The sequence below is a fragment of the Coregonus clupeaformis genome, unplaced genomic scaffold (assembly GCF_020615455.1).
Source record: "Coregonus clupeaformis isolate EN_2021a unplaced genomic scaffold, ASM2061545v1 scaf2633, whole genome shotgun sequence".
NCBI classification, from domain to species: Eukaryota; Metazoa; Chordata; class Actinopteri; order Salmoniformes; family Salmonidae; genus Coregonus; species Coregonus clupeaformis.
Window position 1 is genome coordinate 40,146 of NW_025536087.1, and position 19,718 is coordinate 59,863.

The following is a 19,718-nucleotide window of genomic DNA, read 5'->3' on the forward strand; positions in this document are numbered from 1 at the left end:
TAGATTTGTCACCAGTCACCACACAACACCAAACGTCACTACAGTGATTCTAATGCTAGGTGTTGTCACATCACATCAATAAAGATTTTAATATTAGATGGAAGCTACAGTATATCATGCTACTGGTGTAGCATATCGTCCCTGTTTCATCGCTTTGTAAACAGACATCTTTTCACTCTGCTATTCTTTTCATTTGACTCTTAATGTAAAGTGTAAGTTTCATGACTCAAGTGGTGATTCAGATGACCTGATGCCATACAGAATGTTTGACCTGATGCCATACAGAATGTTTGACCTGATGCCATACAGAATGTTTGACCTGATGCCATACAGAATGTTTGACCTGATGCCATACAGAATGTTTGACCTGATGCCATACGGTATGTTTGACCTGATGCCATACAGAATGTTTGACCTGATACCATACAGAATGTTTGACCTGATGCCATACAGAATGTTTGACCTGATGCCATATAGTATGTTTGACCTGATGCCATACAGTATGTTTGACCTGATGCCATACAGTATGTTTGACCTGATGCCATACAGTATATTTGACCTGATGCCATACAGTATGTTTGACCTGATGCCATACAGAATGTTTGACCTGATGCCATACAGAATGTTTGACATGATGCCATACAGTATGTTTGACCTGATGCCATACAGAATGTTTGACCTGATGCCATACAGTATGTTTGACCTGATGCCATACAGAATGTTTGCTTCCCAAGACGTACATTTACTTCCAAAGATTCCTCTCTGATATCTGAAGAATAAATATTACTTGCTGACAAACTAAATAATTGGCTCATTTGTGTTGCTTGTGTGTGTGAATGAATGAAAAGTCCAAATGTATCCATAGCCACACTTCAGCAATAGCTTATCTACATGGTTGTTTTTTCTCTGAAATGCATATTAACTGAATCATACGCATTTCTTTAGATTTGCCATTTAAGGCTCTCACCACAACACAGCAGTGTTGACCATTGGAATAGATGTCACAGATCCTTTAGTGTCAATATTTGCTCAGTGATTTGGACCTCAGAACACTGATCACATGATCACTGGGGACTTTCTGCCCCTTCCTGAGAGCTGTTCTGATTGGCTCAAATAAGGGCTGTTTGTCATGCTGAAGAGTGCAGAGCAAAATGGTGGAGTAGACACGGCCTTGCGTCTCTGAGTGGCGAAGACTGGATTTGAAGTGAGTTCTCCCTTTCTCTTTCTCTCTCTCTCCCCTTCTCTCTCCACCCTTTCTCTCTCAAACATCCCTATTTTTTACCCTCTCCAATGTCCTCCCGCTTTCTCTCCCTCTTCCCCCACACACACACATTCCCCCTCTCCCTCTCCCTTCAGCATGTTCTCTCCCCTGTTTCTCAGGTCATTGCCCTCCCTCTCCGCCTGCTCTCTCCAGAGTTGTGCTCCACAGAGCAGCCAGGAGTAGAAAGGCGCCTCACCCAGAGATTCGGCCATGTTTTGGCTCTCCCAGACCTGTTTCTTTCTCCTGCTGCTCACGGCGTGGCCTCCGAGGGTACGTTCAAACACCCCACCATATCAAACGGTTGACAAATGGTTATGTAGAGAGAAAGTGAGGGAAACTCTGGGGTTTAGTCAGTGTCAGTGATTGGGGTCAGTGTGTGAGTACGGGTGAGGGCAAGTGACTGGGATGTTATGGTGTCTGTATCTCTGCTTGCTTTGATGATTGTGATGACTGTGTGCAAGACAAGCATGTTAAGATGACAACAGCCTAATTGATGATCAAGGTGAGAAAGATGATGATGGTGATGATGATAATGATGATGGTGATGATGATAGTGATGATGATGATGATAGTGATGATGATAATGATGATAGTGATGGTGATGATGATGATGATGATGGTGATGATGATGGCAGTGGTGATGATGATAGTGATGATGATGATGATGATGGTGATAATGATAATGGTGATGATGATGGTGCTGATGATGATGATAATGGTGATGATGGTGATGATGATGTGATGGTGGTGATGATGATGGTGATGATGATGGTGATGATGATGATGATGATGATGATGATGATGATGATGATGATGATGATGATGATCACAACAACGTCCTGCTGCCACTGATGATGATTTTTCCCTGTGTCCCCAGTCTTCCTGAACAGTGACGATGCTAGCCAGATTCTGAACCGGCGGCGGCGGGCCAACAGCCCATTTGAGGAGTGGCGGCAGGGAGACATGGAGAGAGAGTGTAACGAGGAACCCTGTGACAGAGAGGAGGCTAGGGAGATCTTTGAGGATGACAAACTGACTGTAAATTCCCTTTCTCCATCTTGGTTTCTCTCTATCTATCTCTCTTTAAACCAGAAACACTTACATGTCTGTTCGCGTCACATTCACATAAATCACATTCCTGTTTAGTCACTCACTCACTTTGCACTCATTCACACCACCTTTACACGCTCATGATTCCAACCCGAAATTCCTGTGTGTTTGGAATCATGACCTTTCTGGTTTGAATTTGTGACGGTTGTGTTTCTTTTTACCTCTTTCCCTCAGACTGAATTCTGGAACAAATATTACGGTAAGGCCCAGGAGTCTGTTGAGGCTAAGGGTTGGCGCAAGAGGCTGGGGTTGGGATCACATGGGGTTTGCTGATTAGCGCTGGGTTGGAGTCAGGTTGGGGTCAGATTGACGTCAATCTAGTCAGTTCAGGAAGTGAAGGACTCACGACCACACACCAAAATAATGGGCCATTTTCAATTCATGAATTGATTGTTTGCAGTGTGTTTGGTGTTGCTGTGCTGGTAGGTCCATGGCAAGAAATAAACTGTGTTTCATACAGTGAGGGAAAAAAGTATTTGATCCCCTGCTGATTTTGTACGTTTGCCCACTGACAAAGAAATGATCTGTCTATCATTTTAATGGTAGGTTTATTTGAACAATGAGAGACAGAATAACAAAACAAAAAATCCAGAAAAACGCATGTCAAAAATGTTATACATTTATTTGCATTTTAATGAGGGAAATAAGTATTTGACCCCCCTCTCTATCAGAAATATTTCTGGCTCCCAGGTGTCTTTTATACAGGTAACGAGCTGAGATTAGGAGCACACTCTTAAAGGGAGTGCTCCTAATCTCAGCTTGTTACCTGTATAAAAGACACCTGTCCACAGAAGCAATCAATCAATCAGATTCCAAACTCCAAAACTCCAAAAATGGCCAAGACCAAAGAGCTCTCCAAGGATGTCAGGGACAAGATTGTAGACCTACACAAGGCTGGAATGGGCTACAAGACCATCGCTAAGCAGCTTGGTGAGAAGGTGACAACAGTTGGTGCGATTATTTGCAAATGGAAGAAACACAAAAGAACTGTCAATCTCCCTCGGCCTGGGACTCCATGCAAGATCTCACCTCGTGGAGTTGCAATGATCATGAGAACGGTGAGGAATCAGCCCAGAACTACACGGGAGGATCTTGTCAATGATCTCAAGGCAGCTGGGACCATAGTCACCAAGAAAACAATTGGTAACACACTACGCCGTGAAGGACTGAAATCCTGCAGCGCCCGCAAGGTCCCCCTGCTCAAGAAAGCACATATACAGGCCCGTCTGAAGTTTGCCAATGAACATCTGAATGATTCAGAGGAGAACTGGGTGAAAGTGTTGTGGTCAGATGAGACCAAAATGGAGCTCTTTGGCATCAACTCAACTCGCCGTGTTTGGAGGAGGAGGAATGCTGCCTATGACCCCAAGAACACCATCCCCACCGTCAAACATGGAGGTGGAAACATTATGCTTTGGGGGTGTTTTTCTGCTAAGGGGACAGGACAACTTCACCGCATCAAAGGGACGATGGAGAGGGGCCATGTACCATCAAATCTTCGGTGAGAACCTCCTTCCCTCAGCCAGGGCATTGAAAATGGGTCGTGGATGGATATTCCAGCATGACAATTGACCCAAAATACACAGCCAAGGCAACAAAGGAGCGGCTCAAGAAGAAGCACATTAAGGTCCTGGAGTGGCCTAGCCAGTCTCCAGACCTTAATCCCATAGAAAATCTGTGGAGGGAGCTGAAGGTTCAAGTTGCCAAACGTCAGCCTCAAAACCTTAATGACTTGGAGAAGATCTGCAAAGAGGAGTGGGACAAAATCCCTCCTGAGATGTGTGCAAACCTGGTGGCCAACTACAAGAAACCTCTGACCTCTGTGATTGCCAACAAGGGTTTTGCCACCAAGTACTAAGTCATGTTTTGCAGAGGGGTCAAATACTTATTTTGTATATATTGTCTCTCACTGTTCAAATAAACCTACCATTAAAATTATAGACTGATCATGTCTTTGTCAGTGGGCAAACATACAAAATCAGCAGGGGATCAAATACTTTTCTCCCTCACTGTAGATGGAGATGCCTGTGAGTCTAAGCCATGTGTCCACAACGGGGTCTGCAAGGATGGGATTGGGACGTACACCTGCTTCTGTCTCGCTGGATTCCAGGGGGTACAGCTGTGAGATTGGTACGTCTCTGTCTTCTTCTCCCTTTCCTCTTCAACTTTGATGAACAATCTCATTCCCGACTCCAACACAGACGCTAGAAATATCCCGACTCCAGGTCACTCCGTAGTCAGGAACAACACCTGGCCCTAATCATGACTCTAGTTTGTCTAATCTGTATCCTTGATGTGATGCTGTTCTGCAGACCTTCCTGAGATGTGTGAGAATAACAATGGAGACTGTGATCACTTCTGCCACGTGAAGAAGGACAGTGTGCAATGCTCCTGTGCCGATGGCTACTATCTGGACACAGACGACAAGTCCTGCCTTTCCAACGGTGAGAGGAGGGAGAGATGGAGAGAAATAGAGAGAGAGAGAGACAGAACAAAAGACAGACAGACAGACAGACAGAATGACAGAGACAGAGACAGAGAGAGATAGACAGAGAGAGACAGAGAGAAACAGACAGACATAACGACAGAGAGACAGAGAGAGGGAGAGAGACAGACAGAACAACAGACAGACAGACAGAATGACACAGAGAGAGACAGAGAGAAACAGACAGACATAACGACAGAGAGACAGAGAGAGGGAGAGAGACAGACAGAACAACAGAGAAACAGACAGACAGAATGACAGAGACAGAGACAGAGAGAGATAGAGACAGCGAGAGACAGAAACAGAGAGAAACAGACAGACATAACGACAGAGAGACAGAGAGAGGGAGAGAGACAGACAGAACAACAGAGAGAGGGACATATACAAATTATCTATGGGGGTAGAGAAGCTGCAGCATCGTTGATCTCCATTAGTAGGTTGTAGGTTGGGCTTAGTTAGTACCTAATAACATTGTTGTCCTTTTGTCATTGAAGAGGCCTTTAAGTGTGGCTTCGTGGTATCCAAGAAGACCCGCACCATCTTCATCTACCAGCCTAACACCACTGCCACCAACACCACTGAAAAGACCAACATGATGGAGGACCCTATCAGGGAAACGGCCTTGAATGTAACCCAACAGAGTGAAATCCAATTTGTATATGAGGATGAAGTTATGGTGAAGGAGAAGCCAATCTTTGCCGAGGCGAGAGGCGAAACCCGTATTGTCAATGGGGAGCAGTGTCCCCCAGGAGAATGTCCCTGGCAGGTATAGTAGAGTAGATACACCTCTAGTGGGGTTCCCTCTAAATAGCATTCAGGGTTGTTCGTTTCTGCAACTCTCTCTTTCTTTCTCTCTCCCTCTCTCTCTCTCTTTCTCTCTCTTTCATTCTTTCTTTCTTTCTTTCTTTCTTTCTTTCTTTCTTTCTTTCTTTCTTTCTTTCTTTCTTTCTTTCTTTCTTTCTTTCTTTCTTTCTTTCTCTCGCTCCCTCTATCTTTCTCTCTCTATATATATCTCTCTCTCTTTCATTCTTTCTCTCTATTCTCTCCCTCTCTCTCTCTCAACAGGCTTTCCTGGTAAACCACGAGGACAGGGGCTTCTGTGGAGGAACAATCCTGAATAAGTACTTCATCTTAACTGCAGCACATTGCATGAACCAGACACGGTCCTTTACGTTGTCCTCGGTAGGTACCGTTAACCAAACACCTTTAACTGTGGTCTCTACATCTAGGAATGCATTCGGAAAGTATTCAGACCCCCTTGACCTTTTCCACATTTTGTTACGTTACAGCATTATTCTAAAATTGATTACGTTGTTTTTCCCCCTCATCAATCTACACACAATACCCCATCATGACAAAGCAGAAAACAGGTTTTTAGATTCCCCCACCCCCCCAAAAAAAAAAAATTAAACAAAAATGAAATATCACATTTACATAAGTATTCAGACCATTTACTCAGTCCTTTGTTGAAGCACCTTTGGCAGCGATTACAGCCTCGATTTTTCTTGGGTATGACGCCACAAGCTTGGCACCCCTGTATTTGGGGAGTTTCTCCCATTCTTCTCTGCAGATCCTCTCAAGCTCTGTCAGGTTGGATGGGGAGCGTCACTGCACAGCTATTTTCAGGTCACTCCAGAGATGTTAGATCAGGTTCAAGTCCGGCCTCTAGCTGGGCCACTCAAGGACATTCAGAGACTTGTCCCAAAGCCACTCCTGCATTGTCTTGGCTGTGTGCTTAGGGTCGTTGTCCTGTTAGAAGGTGAACCTTCACCCCAGTCTGAGGTCCTGAGTGCTCTGGAGCAGGTTTTCATCAAGGATCTCTCTGTAATTCGCTCCGTTCATCTTTCCCTCGATCCTGACTAGTCTCCCAGTGTCTGCCGCTGAAAAACATCCCCACAGCATGATGCTGTCACCACAATGCTTCACCGTAGGGATGGTGCCAGGTTTCCTCCAGACGTGACACTTGGCATTCAGGCCGAAGAGTTCAATCTTGGTTTCATCAAACCACAGAATCTTGTTTCTCATGGTTTAAGAGTCTTTAGGTGGCTTTTGGCAAACTCCAAGCAGGCTGTCATGTGTCTTTTACTGAGGAGTGGCTTCCATCTGGTCACTCTACCATAAAGGCCTGATTGGTGGAGTGCTGCAGAGATGGTTGTCCTTCTGGAAGTTTCTCCTATCTCCACAGAGGAACTCTGGAGCTCTGTCAGAGTGACCATCGGGTTCTTGGTCACCTCCTGACCAAGGCCCTTCTCCCCGATTGCTCAGTTTGGCTGGGCGTTCATAAAGGCAAAGGGTGTCTACTTTGAAGAATCTCAAATATAAAATATATTTTGATTTGTTGAACACTTTTTTGGTTACTACATGATTCCATATGTGTTATTTCATAGTTTTGATGTCTTCACTATTATTCTACAATGTAGAAAATAGTACAACTAAAGAAAAACCCTGGAATGACTAGGTGTGTCTTTTGACTGTATGTAAATAAGGTATTTGTGTTTTTTATTTTTAATACATTTGCAAAAATGTCTAAAAACATTTGCAAAAATGTCTAAAAACTGGGTATTGTGTGTAGTTTGCTGAAAAAAAAGAATTTTATTTAATCAATTTTAGAATAAGGCTGTAACAAAACAAAATGTAGAAAAAGTGAAGGGGTCTGAATGCATTGTAAATTGCTGTGTACAGCATAGTTGTTTATGGGGTGAAATAAGAACAGTCAATAACCATACCACACACACATAGCCTAAGTTGTAGCAGCCTATCAAGTTAATTGAATTCAATTGATTGAAATCAAACCTCCCCATCGGTCCGTCCGTCTGCAGGAGAGTTTGATACGGAGGTGAAGGATGGACGGGAGGCCATACACCAGGTGGAACAGGTGTTCATCCACAAGGCCTACATCTCCACCACCTATCACAACGACATCTCCCTCATCATGCTGAAGGACCCTATCAAGTTCACCGAGTTCATCCTCCCGCCTGCCTGCCTGAACGCGACTTTGCCGAGAAGGTCTGTAGCATGATGTACTACCAATAATGCTCTGTGTAACATATCCAGTTTTATCCAATGATGCATATAAACATACAGTATATAATTAATCTGTCTATGTTTCATATTTTAGTAAAGATGTTCCTGAACCTAACATAATGGTGTCCTGTCTACTTATCAATACAAGGTGTTGATGAAACAGTCATACGGCCTGGTGAGTGGGTTCGGTCGTGTGGGGGAGGCCAAACAGCCGTCCACCATCCTACTGCGTCTGACCGTGCCCTACGTATCTCCAACCACATGTTCTGCGCCGGCTACGATAAGGAGAAGAAGGACGCGTGCCAGGGGACAGAGGCGGACCCCACGTCACCCGTTATGGGGACACCTGGTTCGTCACGGGCGTGGTGAGCTGGGGCGAGGGGTGCGCCCGTGAGGGCAAGTACGGCATCTACACGCAGGTGTCCAAGTACATCGACTGGATCCGGGCAGTCATGGGGACGTTTCTCCCCAAGGAGGGGGGAGGAGGAAGACGAGGGGGGGCGGGTCAAATGCACTCAATGATGTGGGTTTGATGGAGACAGAGGAGAGAGGAGAACCAATCAATAAAGAGGCTTGAGGAATTATGGGCAAGAAACTTGTGTGTTTTGTTGTTTTTTCATTGTTTTTCACAAAATGTCTCAGAGACCAAGTAACTTATGCTAAAAAAACAAACATGTTTTGTTTGAATGTCCATTCATCACATACCAACATGAAACTACATCACACACTATAAAGTTGAGTCAGGACTGCCATTAGGCAGACATTTTCCTACTGTTCCAGTTTTTTTAAAGTACAAACTGAATCGATCGCATCAGAAAAACGGCAGGGTTCAAAGGTCACCAGTGACTTGAATCACTGCTGGTGTAAGTACCGAGCACACACGGATAGGTGGGTTCTCTGTTTGCTCTATTGTGTGTACAGACTAGAGTCCATCTGTGGGACTTTGTGTTTGTGAAGCCCTAATGTGATACAATGAGTTTTACTGAGTATTCAGAACGTTTCATCTCAATTTATCTTCATAACATATTAGCATATTAGTAGCATATTTGGTAGCTTTTGCTATTACAATTACTATTACAATTACTAATGAGGTACCATCTTTAAAACGTCTAGAGCTGGCACCAGCTACATTAACTACGTCAGGTGACAGGGAGGTCCACATAAATGACACTATCCTGGAGAAATTCACGACATGAGCACAACTTTGTTGGCGTATACAGCAATGACTAAAAACGGACATTTCGGCTGGCAAGCGGGTGGGGGTTTACCTGGCAATGTTAACCTGGCAGCGTGGATGTGTGTGTCAGACAGAAAGGGAGTGAGAGAGCGCAAGAGAGAGAGAGATAGACAGGGCTGCAGACAGGACCTTGGCACAGGCAGAGAGGCTTGTGGGCACTGTGTGGATGTGTATTATAATGGGCTCGTGGAGGCGATGGTGGTTTCTGTCTCTCTCTCTTCTGAGCAGTGTCCTCCTGGTCCACAGCTATGGGAGAGGTAAGCCGCTGCACTGTGAAAGCTACAGGACCAACATTTAGTTAATCATACGTTCAGGCTGACAATGACTTTGCTAGCATGGTTTTCCAGTCTACCGCTATGGTTAGCATGGTGTTGGGTATACAGCAGTGGAGGCTGCTGAGGGGAGAATGGCTCATAATAATGGCTGGAATGGAGCGTAATGGATGGAATGGGAGTGAATGAAATGGTATCAAACCCATGAAAACCATGTTTTTGATACAATTCCATTGACTCCATTCCAGCCATTATTATGAGCCGTTGTCCCTCAGCAGCCTCCACTGGTATACAGTAAACAAACTGTTCTGTATTTAATTCAGTGGCATGAAACTCAGTGATGGGACCACTTAAAGTGAATCATCTTCACCATAATCCCATTGCTCTATGTATTATTTTCCACCATTTGCAATATTCCCCTTAACCTGGAAGTTAAAAAAATAATACTGAGTCACTTCTGGTTTGTCTCACTTTCAGTTGTTGTTGTTGTTCCCTATGTCTTCCTCCTCCTCCTCCTTCTCCTTCCCTCCTCTGCATGCTCCTCCTCTCCTCCTCTTCATCCACCTCCTCCCTCCCCATCCACCTCCTCCTCCTCCCCCTCCTTCCCCTCCTCTCCTCTCCTTCATCCACCTCCCCCTCCTCCTCCTTCCCCTCCTCCTCATGCTCCTCCTCTTCATCCACCTCCCCCTCCTCCTCCTACCCCGCCTCCTTCCCCTCCTCCATCATGCTCCTCCTCTCCTCCTCTTCATCCACCTCCCCCTCTTCCTCTACCCCGCCTCCTTCCCCTCCTCCTCATGCTCCTCCTCTCCTCCCACCTCCTCCTCCTTCTGCTCCTCCTCTCCTCTTCATCCACCTCCTCCTCCCTCTTCATCCACCTCCTCCTCCTCCTCCTCTTCATCCACCTCCTCCTCCTCTCCATCCACCTCCTCCACCTCCTTCATCCACCTCCTTCCCCTTCATTCACCTCCTCCTCCTCCTCCTCCTCTTCATCCACCTCCTCCTCCTACCCTCCTCCTTCCCCCTCCCTCCTCTCCTCTTCATTCACCTCCTCCTCCTCTTCATCCACCTCCTCCTCCTCCTCTCATTACCTCCTCTTCATCCACCTCCTCCCTCCTACCCCCCTCCTTCCCCTCTCCTCCTCTCCTCCTCTCCATCCTCCTCCTCTTCCCTGACCCTCAGTGTTCAGACCCCCTGCGCACGCCAGCACGGTCTTCCTACGGTCGGCGAGCGAACGCGTTCTTCTTGGAGGAGATGCTTCAGGGAACCTGGAGAGGGAGTGTTATGAGGAGTCCTGCAACTACGAGGAGGCCAGGGAGTACTTTGAAGACACACCCAAAACTGTGAGCAGTTTAGGCCTATAGGGTGCATCTCAATAGTCTAAAATGTATTCCTTTCCTTCAACTGCACTGATCTGACAACATAGGCTATCCCCTTATCCATAACTAATGCAGTAGTTTTCTGATTTAAACCCTGTGTCTGTTGTCTCTCTCTCTGTTATACCTCAATAGGACACTTTCTGGAATGTCTATGTCGGTAAGTCTCGTTCTTTTGAATCGCAGCAGAGGGGTGTTGGGTTTTCTCCCGAGTCCAGATATTGAATCCTTTCCTCCCCCTCTTCTTCTTCCTCCTCCTCCTCCTCCCCAGATGGGGACCAGTGCAAACCCAATCCCTGTCTCCATGGCGGCAGCTGCAAGGACGGGCGTTGGAGGTTACACCTGTAGCTGCACAGAGCTGTACCACGGCAAGAACTGTGAAATAGGTCAACAGACCACCTACCTTAGAACTCTTTATGAGTGTGTGTGCGTGCATGCGTGTGTTCATAGTTGTGTGAGTAGGCTAAGAGATATGTTTGTGTGTCACAACAGATAACTCTCAGTGCCCCACCAAGGGGGCCCTTTTCCTGTGACCACTTCTGCAGTCCCAAGTTTGGAGCATACCAGTGCTCCTGCACCACGGGGTACAAGATTCACAGTGATAAGAGGAGCTGCATACCTGCAGGTTAACGTCTACCTATTCTTTTGAATTAGACATCTGCAACACTCCCGCATTCACACACACTGTATATAGAGACCTCTCTGTTTCCTTAGTTAAGCACCCCTGTGGAAGACTCCAGCCAACAAACCAAATAAACATAGCCTATCACGTCTGTCCACACAACCGCTGTCCATGGCAAGTAAGTCCCTCCCCTACCAGCACAACGTAGAGCAAGGTGAGTTAAAGGGGAAGTTTGGGACCATGGATTACAGTTTATCCTGGCCTATAGACTACTTTCAAGGTGAGGAACATTAAGTTGTGAAATATTGAACTTCCCCTTTTAACCTGTGGCTTTGTGATTGGCAGGTGGTGTTTGTGGATGAGGCTGGTGCGGAGCTGTGTAGCGGGGTGATCCTAGGGCCTCACGCAGTCCTGACATCAGCTAGCTGCCTGTACATGGGAAAGAAACTCCACAGCATGCAGACAGGTGAGTCCCACAGCGATCAAAACACTGAGGTTTGATATGGTTAGTGTATAAACCTCCAGCTCAGGCAGATTCAAATCTTTCTGAAATCTAACAGTTTCCTTCATCCCCTAAGGTGCCTCAAATAATATGTGAGGATCCCTCTATCGACCCAACTGTACATTCACAACCGCCACAAGAGGGGCAGTCTGGAGGGACGACCTGGCCTTGGTGAGACTAAATGAGCCCCTCCCCTTCGGCCCCTCTGTCTCCCACCTGTGCCTGCCCACTAAGGATTTCTGTGAGAATGTGTTGAGTCCAGGAAGGGAGGGGGGTGGCCAGGGGTCCCGGACAAACTCCGGGGGAATCCCACGGCCACCCTGTTCTCTCCTACCTGCATGTGGAGGGCTGTCGAAACCAGGTGAACTTCTCCCAGCTGCTCAGTAACAAGATGTTCTGTATGGGTCGCCAAAAGGGCTTCTGTCGGACTGAGTTGACTAGGTTTAATGAGACAGACCTCAAACCAGGACTAACGAGGAACCGCAGCCTCTTGTCCGGGACCCCCGTTGTGACTGTGGAGAGGCATACAGCGTTCCTCACAGGCCTGCTCCTTTCACCACCCACATCACATGACTGTGGACAAACCCTGGTGTTCACAAAGCTGTCTCGCTACTTGCACTGGATCCAGCAGCACCTGGACATGACAGAGGTGAGGATGACACCACAAATTACCCAAGATCCACCTGGACCTTGTGGGGTAACCCCAACCTAGGGTTAGCCTGATCCCTACCTGCACTGGACTTAAAGCCAACAGGGCTGCGTTCAAGATTGAAGTTGTTTCTGCAAGGTTAACAATGTAAATGAGTGTAGTTATATTGTAACGTGTACTATAATTATATACAATTATTAATCTCCCACACTTCCTTAATAAACAAAAATGTTGTACAAGGAGAGTACAAACAATCACTTTTATTCCAAAATCACAAAATATGACAAAATAAAATGCAACCTAAATAATAAGGAAATATATTTCTGGGAACATTTTCTGGGTGAAGGGGATTCTGGGATACGTAGATTAGGAAGATGATGACAGCAGGGGGAATGGATTGGCCTTGCTGACGACCAGTTTCTGGTGCTGGTGAGAGATGTAGCCCTTGATGTGACCCTAGAAGAGGAACAAGAAGAGAGGTAATCTGCTGCTTCATGTCTTACGACTTTCTGAAATATCAGGTGTAGCGCTTAGTATGGTCAGAGGAAAAGGTCAGTGTGTGTGTGTGTGTTAGTGGTGGTATCTCACCTCACAGATTAGGTTGGCCAGGATACACTGCACCTCGTCAATGTCCACCTCTTCCACCTGCATCATTTTTAGAGCTACCAGGAAGGCATCTAGGGGTAACTGGTGAGTCTTCAGCAGCTGGTACCTTACACAAACATGTTAACAAAGAGTCAATATCGCTCTTAGGTTAACACACATGAAGTTCATACCACAAACATGTTAAGAAAGAATCAATATCGCTCTTAGGTTAACACACATGAAGTTCATACCACAAACATGTTAACAAAGAGTCAATATCGCTCTTAGGTTAACACACACACACCAATTCCTACTCCACCAATGCAGATTCACACTATAGGGCTGAACCTGAATCGTACTGTGCTGGCTCAGATCATTTATTTTCACACTGACCTTTCAGTGCGGTTCCAGCAACTATGATGGATGTGTAACCAGGCCAGCCCAGTACAGCTGGACTTGGCTCAGTAGTGTGAAAATTGTATAAGACTCACACTTTCTTGAAGAGGTTCCGGTAGGTGATGATCTTGAGCTTCTCGAGGATGAGGAAGATGCCACAGCGGATGAAGAAGGTCTCGTGCTTGGCCAAGGCCTCGTTCAGCAGCAGCAGGTTGCCCTCACTGTTACACAGACAGACAGACAGAGAGACAGACAGACAGAGAGAGAGATGAATGATAGAAAAAGAGAGGAGGAAGTAGTTAGAGAGATGGCGAGGAGCGGGAGGGTGGTGACTCACCTCACAGCTTTCGTGACGTCGGCAAACTGCATGAGGTCATACTTCCCTGAGCAGCTGGTGATTAGGCATGTGACCCTGAAACAACATGAGCAACACCAGTCTCAGTCTCTGATTGACAATCAAGCTTTTTGAATTTGATTTGAATTGAGACGTGTGTGGCTAGATGAGCACATGTTAAGGCTCTCTCAGTAAAGCTCTGTCTCACCAGCAACATCTTGACAGGCAGTAGGTAGATGGAGGATCATGCGTTTGTTCCTCTGGCTGGAGCGGTGGCAGTGCTGGAAGGAGAAGGACAGGTACTCCTCGGCTGGTTTGTAGTCGCTGTCGAACATGGCCTTACGGCCTACGTAGTATTTGTAGGTGACTCTCTGGGCCATACTGTAATCATCCTTCAGGTTGGAGCTGTCGATGGCCCGGATCAGTGGCTTACACAGGTGTAGCTTATTGATCTGGACACACAGAACCATTTAGACACACAGAGATGTACACACATACACACACACGAAGTAGGCCCTATTCACACTACTGCCTTACCTTGAAGTATATCTTGAAGAGCTGATTGATGAGAAACAACATCCCCCACTTCTTGGAGTCGTCAATACCAGCCCGACTGTAAACGATAACAGTCAAGACATCATGGGTAAGGGGCTATGGTTGCTACAGTAAAGCGCGTGAGATATATAGTTTAATATGCTGTATTTGGTGTCAATGCTGAGAGATATATAGTTTAATAGAGTAATAGTGTCAATGCTGTGAGATATATAGTTTAATATGCTGTCAATGGTGTCAATGCTGTGAGATATATAGTTTAATATGCTGTCAATAGTGCTCCAATGCTATAAGATGGATAGAATATGCTGTCAATAGTGTCCAAGGCTGTGAGATATATAGTTTAATATGCTGTCAATGGTGTCCAATGCTGTGAGATATATAGTTTAATATGCTGTCAATAGTGTCCAATGCTGTGAGATATATAGTTTAATATGCTGTCAATGGTGTCCAATGCTGTGAGATATATAGTTTAATATGCTGTCAATAGTGTCCAATGCTATAAGATGTATAGTTTAATATGCTGTCAATAGTGTCCAATGCTGTGAGATATATAGTTTAATATGCTGTCAATAGTGCCCAATGCTGTGAGATATATAGTTTAATATGCTGTCAATAGTGTCCAATGCTGTGAGATATATAGTTTAATATGCTGTCAATAGTGTCCAATGCTGTGAGATATATAGTTTAATATGCTGTCAATAGTGTTCAATGCTGTGAGATATATAGTTTAATATGCTGTCAATAGTGTCCAATGCTGTGAGATATATAGTTTAATATGCTGTCAATAGTGTCCAATGCTGTGAGATATATAGTTTAATATGCTGTCAATAGTGTCCAATGCTGTGAGATATATAGTTTAATATGCTGTCAATAGTGTCCAATGCTATAAGATATATAGTTTAATATGCTGTCAATAGTGTCCAATGCTGTGAGATATATAGTTTAATATGCTGTCAATAGTGTCCAATGCTGTGAGATATATAGTTTAATATGCTGTCAATAGTGTTCAATGCTGTGAGATATATAGTTTAATATGCTGTCAATATTGTCCAATGCTGTGAGATATATAGTTCAATATGCTGTCAATAGTGTCCAATGCTGTGAGATATATAGTTTAATATGCTGTCAATAGTGTCCAATGCTGTGAGATATATAGTTTAATATGCTGTCAATAGTGTCCAATGCTGTGAGATATATAGTTTAATATGCTGTCAATAGTGTCCAATGCTATAAGATATATAGTTTAATATGCTGTCAATAGTGTCCAATGCTGTGAGATATATAGTTTAATATGCTGTCAATAGTGTCCAATGCTGTGAGATATATAGTTTAATATGCTGTCAATAGTGTTCAATGCTGTGAGATATATAGTTCAATATGCTGTCAATAGTGTCCAATGCTGTGAGATATATAGTTTAATATGCTGTCAATAGTGTTCAATGCTGTAAGATATATAGTTTAATATGCTGTCAATAGTGTCCAATGCTGTGAGATATATAGTTTAATATGCTGTCAATAGTGTCCAATGCTGTGAGATATATAGTTTAACATGCTGTCAATAGTGTCCAATGCTGTAAGATATATAGTTTAACATGCTGTCAATAGTGTCCAATGCTATAAGATATGTAGTTTAACATGCTGTCAATAGTGTCCAATGCTGTGAGATATATAGTTTAATATGCTGTCAATAGTGTCCAATGCTGTGAGATATATAGTTTAATATGCTGTCAATAGTGTCCATGTCCTGTGAGACTCACTTGTCGCTGGCACACACTCTGAAACAGCCCATCAGTTGTTCAGCAGCTTTCTCCAGCATGTCTCCCAGCTTGCCTTTTCCCTTCCTCAGGAGCTGCTGCTCCGCCTGGACAATAACACTACAATCATCAAACCCCTCCTATAGGACATGACTTATCCATCACTGGATCAGAGGCATTCTAGAGCACAACTGTTTATGTTCACTTACATTATTGGCAAATATCCGTAAGTCCAGCGTAACAGCGAACATCACTGGCAAGGCCCTAAACAGCACATATAGAGCAGTTATCCCACAGACGTGTATATGTAGAATAGAAAAACATTAAGGCCAAATTGATATTTTTGGCATGCTTATCCTTACCAGTTCTCCTCTTTGTGAGATTGGAAGGCCCTCAAGAATGACGTAGAAAGTCAAGGAGGAACCGCAGAGAAACCATGACAGAACAGTTTGGAAATGTACTAGTCTACAGTATGTGCTTGAGTACGTAGCCTATGTAGGGTTGTACAATTCTGCGAACTTTAAATAAATTCCCTGGTTTTGCCAAAATCCCGGTTGGAGGTTCCCTGGAATCAGGAGGGAATAAGTATGAAATCCGGTATCCTCCAACCAGGATTTCTGGAAAACCAGGAAATTTATTGAAAATTTCTGGAATTTTTGCAACCCTAATAAGCCCATGTACATGTACAGTGAGGAAAAAGTATTTGATCCCCTGCTGATTTTGTACGTTTGCCCACTGACAAAGAAATGATCAGTCTATAATTTTAATGGTAGGTTTATTTGAACAGTGAGAGACAGAATAACAACAAAGAAATCCAGAAAAACGCATGTCAAAATGATATAAATTGATTTGCATTTTAATGAGGGAAATAGGTATTTGACCCCCTCTCAATCAGAAAGATTCCTGGCTCCCAGGTGTCTTTTATATAGGTATCGAGCTGAGATTAGGAGCACACTCTTAAAGGGAGCGCTCCTAATTCAGCTTGTTACCTGTATAAAAGACACCTGTCCACAGAAGCAATCAATCAGATTCCAAACTCTCCACCATGGCCAAGACCAAAGAGCTCTCTAAGGATGTCAGGGACAAGATTGTAGACCTACACAAGGCTGGAATGGGCTACAAGACCATCGCCAAGCAGCTTGGTGAGAAGGTGACAAGAGTTGGTGCGATTATTCGCAAATGGAAGAAACACAAAATAACTGTCAATCTCACCTCGTGGAGTTGCAATGATCATGAGAACGGTGAGGAATCAGCCCAGAACTACACGGGGAGGATCTTGTCAATGATCTCAAGGCAGCTGGGACCATAGTCACCAAGAAAACAATTGGTAACACACCACGCCGTGAAAGACTGAAATCCTGCAGCGCCCGCAAGGTCCCCTGCTCAAGAAAGCACATATACAGGCAGGTCTGAAGTTTGCCAATGAACATCTGAATGATTCAGAGGAGAACTGGGTGAAAGTGTTGTGGTCAGATAAGACCAAAATCGAGCTCTTTGGCATCAACTCAACCCGTCGTGTTTGGAGGAGGAGGAATGCTACCTATGACCCCAAGAACACCATCCCCACCGTCAAACATGGAGGTGGAAACATTATGCTTTGCGGGCTTTATTTGTACCGTCAAATCTTGGGTGAGAACCTCCTTCCCTCAGCCAGGGCATTGAAAATGGGTCATGGATGGGTATTCCAGCATGACAATGACCCAAAACACACGACCAAGGCAACAAAGGAGTGGCTCAAGAAGAAGCACATTAAGGTCCTGGAGTGGCCTAGCCAGTCTCCAGACCTTAATCCCATAGAAAGTCTGTGGAGGGAGCTGAAGGTTCGAGTTGCCAAACGTCAGCCTCGAAACCTTAATGACTTGGAGAAGATCTGCAAAAGAGGAGTGGGACAGAATCTCCCCTGAGATGTGTGCAAACCTGGTGGCCAACTACAAGAAACGTCTGACCTCTGTGATTGCCAACAAGGGTTTTGCCACCAAGTACTAAGTCAAATTTTTGACATGCGTTTTTCTGGATTTTGTTGTTGTTATTCTGTCTCTCACTGTTCAAATAAACCTACCATTAAAATTATAGACTGGTCATGTCTTTGTCAGTGGGCAAACATACAAAATCAGCAGGGGATCAAATTATTTTTTCCCTCACTGTATATATTTGTCAGGCAGGGACGGGGAGTGATGAGAAAATGTATCCAAAGTAATCTCCAGAAATGCCAAAAGGATATTGAACCACCAATGTCTGACATTTGTACGCCTCAACAAAGTCGTGGTTGGACACTGCATAGGTGCACCTCAAGTGTGCTGCAACCATCTCATCGTATGGGACCTCCAGCACCTGTTGGCACTTCTCCTCTGGACTGGCGAGCTGCAGGCACGTACATACAGTCATGTTGTTAGAGCAAAACACAGAGGGTGTAATCTGAAGAGATACAAGTGTAACAGGTCAGCAGGACTTGAAGGCATGGAAGGTTCTGGCAGCCTGTATAGCCTTACCTGGAGACGTGGGTTAGCCACATGTGGGTGTTTGAATGACAGCAGTTCTGCACAAAAGCTCCCCTCATGATTATCAATGGCCTCACACACCTGGGAAGAGGTAGGGTAACATGGTGTGAACTGAGCATGCGCGACTAGTGCTGAACATTGTGAACACAAAGAATAGCTAAATGAAAGTTTATGCGAAGGAAGCAGACTGAAGGGTTCACTTGATAACCAGTAAGATAAAATAGAAAAATGACTACCTGTTGGAGATACTGGTTGATTGTTATGTGCGCCATTGCGGCCCGGGATGTGAACCTTCGAAAAAGTTTAAATAATAAAACAGATATTCAAGCAAACCCGCTAAGCAGCAAGAGCTGTTTATTGCTATTGGCAATTCATTTAGCTAGCTACTAGTAGATTAGCTAAGAATCCAATTCAGCATCACGAGTGTGATGATTAAATTGTGGATAATATAACATAACGTTTTATATCACTTTAACTAACGCTAGCTAGATAGCTAAAATTGTTTAATAGCAGATTAACCTAGCATTGCTAAGCTATCATGCATTAATTCATTGACTGTCAAGGACTGCTAGCTTGCTAGATTGTGGCTGATAAGATACATCAACGTGTAACTAGCTAGCAAGTTTACTAAACCAGTGGTTCCCAACCTTTTTCGGTTATTGTACCACCAACAAAATGTTGCTCTGCCCAGAGTAGTGTACTCCTGAAGTACCCCCATATGTTACCCCCACCCATATGTGCATTTTACCAGTAAAAGCCTATGGTCTCATGAGTCTACTCAAGTACCCCCTGTGGATAGGCAAAGTAGCCAGGGCTCCTAGTACCCCTGGTTGGGAACCACTGTACTAAGCTAATGGCATAATTCCAATGTATCCGTCTATAGCTACCTGTTGTAGTTAAACTTCTTTATCTCGAAGTGCTCTATTTAAAATGTATTCATGTTGTTGAACTGTAGCTTCACGAATCACTTCCGGGTCAATTTATTCCTTCAGCCTTCAAAATAAAAGTCCCCCATGTACTACAATAGTCTAGATATAACTTTGTCGCCTCCCTGTGGTTAT

General features: G+C 44.6%; 3 pseudogenes; 2 read left to right on the forward strand and 1 right to left on the reverse strand.

Annotated features, from left to right (window-relative positions):
- The first annotated feature begins 262 nt into the window (after positions 1-262).
- Positions 263-8,475, forward strand: LOC123488972 (annotated as a pseudogene).
- Positions 8,476-8,513: 38 nt separating this feature from the next.
- Positions 8,514-12,777, forward strand: LOC123488973 (annotated as a pseudogene).
- Positions 12,778-12,780: 3 nt separating this feature from the next.
- Positions 12,781-19,397, reverse strand: LOC123480967 (annotated as a pseudogene).
- Positions 19,398-19,718: the final 321 nt, after the last annotated feature.